Source organism: Corapipo altera, unplaced genomic scaffold, assembly GCF_003945725.1.
Source record: "Corapipo altera isolate COAL_440 unplaced genomic scaffold, ASM394572v1 200, whole genome shotgun sequence".
Classification (NCBI taxonomy): domain Eukaryota; kingdom Metazoa; phylum Chordata; class Aves; order Passeriformes; family Pipridae; genus Corapipo; species Corapipo altera.
In genome coordinates this window covers 467,121-470,413 of record NW_020884992.1, presented here as the reverse complement: position 1 = coordinate 470,413, position 3,293 = coordinate 467,121, and the positions used below count along the sequence as shown (strand labels likewise).

The 3,293-nt window shown below is 67.1% G+C and overlaps 1 protein-coding gene across 1 annotated transcript in view; it reads left to right on the top strand.

Annotated features, from left to right (window-relative positions):
* RARA (retinoic acid receptor alpha) overlaps positions 1 to 3,293 on the top strand; it is a 19,445-nt gene that overhangs the window by 7,153 nt on the left and 8,999 nt on the right. The window lies entirely within an intron of this gene.

Here is a 3,293-nt window from a genome sequence, read left to right as displayed (position 1 = left end):
ACAAACTCTGGGTGCTTCTCCCCGTGTGTTCCCGTCAGTGCTGCTGGGGAAGCTGAGGCGGGGAGCAGGCAGTGGCCCCGCCGGGGTGTGTGTCATTAATTGTGGTGGCACGGCCACCTTCGTTAGTGGCTGTGTTACACCCCAGTTATTAACGGCCCCGCAGGCCCTGGTCAGGGTGTCCCTGGCCCCACGGAGGCCATGCTGGGTGCCGGGGGGCTCAGTGGGTGCTGTGTCCCCGTGGTGGCTCTTTGTTCGCCGGGGGCCGCCGTGGGGGAGGCGATGAAGGCGATGAAGGCGATGAAGGCGATCATCATCGCGGCTGCTCCCGATTCCATTTCCCCGTGACAGGGTCGTCCATCACGGCCCTGGTAATCACCGCCCGCTGCGCCGGCAGCTGGGAGCCGCTGGAGGTGGGCTCCCACCCAGGGTCCCCCTGAACCAGCACCCCTCAGTGTACCTCAGTTTCCTTGGACACTCCCTTGGGTGCCATGGGGTGGCTGCTGGACCCTTCCCACCGCAACCCCACAGTGAGTGGGTGCCCGTGCCTGTTCCCGAGCCATGTGGCATTGAGTGCCCCGCGGCGCCCGCTGTCGGGGAGAACCCTGTGGGTTGGGGTGTGGCGGGGCCCCCCCGGCCCGTCCTTGGCCCCGGGGGCCGGTGCAGGTCCGGGCAGGGCCAGCCCTGGGTGCTGTCCCCCGCCGGAGCCGCCCCGGCGGCGGTGGGACCCAGTGGGACCAGTTCAGCGACTGGGTGTCGACGGGTGGGGCCACTCCCCCGCGCTGGCTCTGGGGCCATTCCCAGCGTGTGGGAACAGGCTGGGGGGGCCGCCTGTGTCCCCCCCCTTCTCTGACACTGGGGACAGGGCCGCGGGCAGGGCTGGAGGGTGCCCTGGGGCTGATGGGCGAACCATGCCTCAGTTTCCCTTTGTCCTCCACTGGGTGCCTGGTGTCCCGAGGGGGTGTAGAGGGTGGGGGCACTGTGTCTGCCCCCCCTGTAGCACCCACACAGCCTGGCCAATGACATGTTTGTGTAGGTCCTGCAGTATTGGGGTGTCCCGCAGTGCCGCTGCTCTCGCTCCTGGTGCTGCAGCTGGCAGGGAAGTGCTGGTGTCTGTGTCCTGCCTGGGAGGGCTGCGGGGGGGCCCGGTGCCTCCACCTCCTCCTCACACATGTCCGGCCCCACCACTGGCCCACCCTCACCAGATGTGCTGCAGCTGCACGGCCCCAGGGCCCATCTGACTGGGCCGTGCTGGGGGCACAGATCCCCCCCGAGGTTCGACTGGGTACCTCAGAGCATACCCAGAGACAGGGATCTGGTGGGCTGGGAGCTGCACGTGGGCACATGTGTGCTCACCTGATGGGTGTGCATGCGTGTGCCCGCTGTGGGGTGGGTGTGTGCACGTGGAGCTGTGTGTCTGTGGCACCGTGTGCTGCCGGCAGTGCTGGTGTGTGTGTGTGCACAGCTGGAGCTGTGTGGGGTGTGCACGCCTGTGTCACGTGTGTGTGTGAGTGCCTGCTGTGCCTGTGTGTGCACAGCTGGGGCTGTGTGGGGTGTGCACGCCTGTGTCACGTGTGTGTGTGTGTCAGTGCCCGCTGTGCCCGTGTGTTAACGCCACACACAGTGTAGCGTCACTCAGGTTCCCATGCCAGGTGTGTGCATGCGTGTCAGTGCATGTAGCAGTGGCAAGGCTGTGCCTGTGCCCTCATCCCTGTCCCTGGGGGCTCAGTGTCACCTGGCTGTCCCTGGGAGTCCCCTCCCCTTGTCCAATGCTGGCCCGTGGGGGATCTCGGGGGGCCACGAGGGGCTCCCTGTGCAGCTGCCCCCTCGGACCCTCCCTCGCCCTGGTTCCCAGGCTGTGGGAAGTGGGACCCCAGCCCAGCCCCCGCTGCAGCCGGGCCCCCCCCAGCCCCACTCCAGGCTGCCGGGACGGGGGGCCCCACGCCTGGGCTGGCCTGTCACCCTACCCGCTGGCTCCGGTTTCCTCTGCGCCGCAGCCGCTCCCCCGCAGCGCCCCGTAATTAATTAATTTTTAAAAATTAATGAGCAAAACGTGCTCCCTGAAGGCCGCGGGTGGCGGGGGCCGCGGGGCTGCGGGGCCCCGCTCGGGGCAGGGGCCGGGGAGCCCTGTGGGGTGCGGTGCTGGGGACCCCCGGCCCCCCCATCCCTGCCCCCGGAAGATTGATGAGGCGCTGGGCCCCCGGCCTGGGAAAGCCCATTAGGCGGAGGTTCTCTATCACTGTCAGGGGCCGGGGGGAGCCGCCTGCTCCAGCCGGGAATTCGCCGGGCTCAAAAGCGGCTGAAGGGGATAAATGGGGTCTTTTGAAGTGGGCGGGTGAGAGGGGGGCTGCGGGGGGCTGCGGGGCCTGGGGGGGCTGTGGGGCCCCGAGGTGCCGGCGTGGCCATGGGGGAAGGGGCTGTGGCCAACACCCCATACCCCAGGGCTGGGCTGGGGGGGTATTGTGTGGGGGTCCCAGGCATCCCTGTCTGTGGAGGTGTGACCCTGCCCTCCCAAAGCCACCCTCTCCAGGCACGGCGGGGTCCCTGTGGGGTCCCCATGGGCTGTAGGCGTGTTTCCATCATGCTTTTGGGGGCATCTTGTGTCCCCTCGGAGCATCATCCTGGGAGCGGGGCCAGGAGGATGTGGGGCTGGGGTTGCTGCTGGTGGGGGCCCGTTTTGGTGTCCAGGCCGCTGGTGGGATGTGGCTCATGGGTGGGTGTCCCCGTTCCCCTCACACCGCGGGGCTGCGTGCGGGGTGTCCCTTCGCCCAGTTCCTCTTGGCTCTGGAATTAAGGTTTGGGTTTTTTTTTTTTTAATCTCTGTTTCTTCCTGTTGCCGCCGACGCGGGACTGGAGGGGATGCGGGACGGGAAGGGATGTGGGAAGCGGTGCAGGAAGCGATGCGGGTCGGGAAGCGCTGCCCGTCGGGGCGGTGTGCGGGCACGGCCCGGGCGCGGTGCCACCACCCGCGTCCCCTCCGCCGTCCCCTCCGTCCCCTCTGCCGTCCCCTCCGTCGCAGCCACATTCTTTCCAGCGCTGGTAAATGAGTCAGAGCAGACATTTGTCATGTTCGCTGCAGGAAGTTGGAGCAGCGCTGGGCTTTTGTTCGAAACCTGCTGGCTAAGCAAAGCCCGACTTGCCATTATTATTTAAACAGGCGCTGCCGCGCTGCGCGGCCCCGCACGCACACACGGGCAGACAGACACAGACACACGGACACATGGACACGGACACACACACGGACACATGGACATACAGACACGGACACACACAACGACACACAGAGACACATGCAC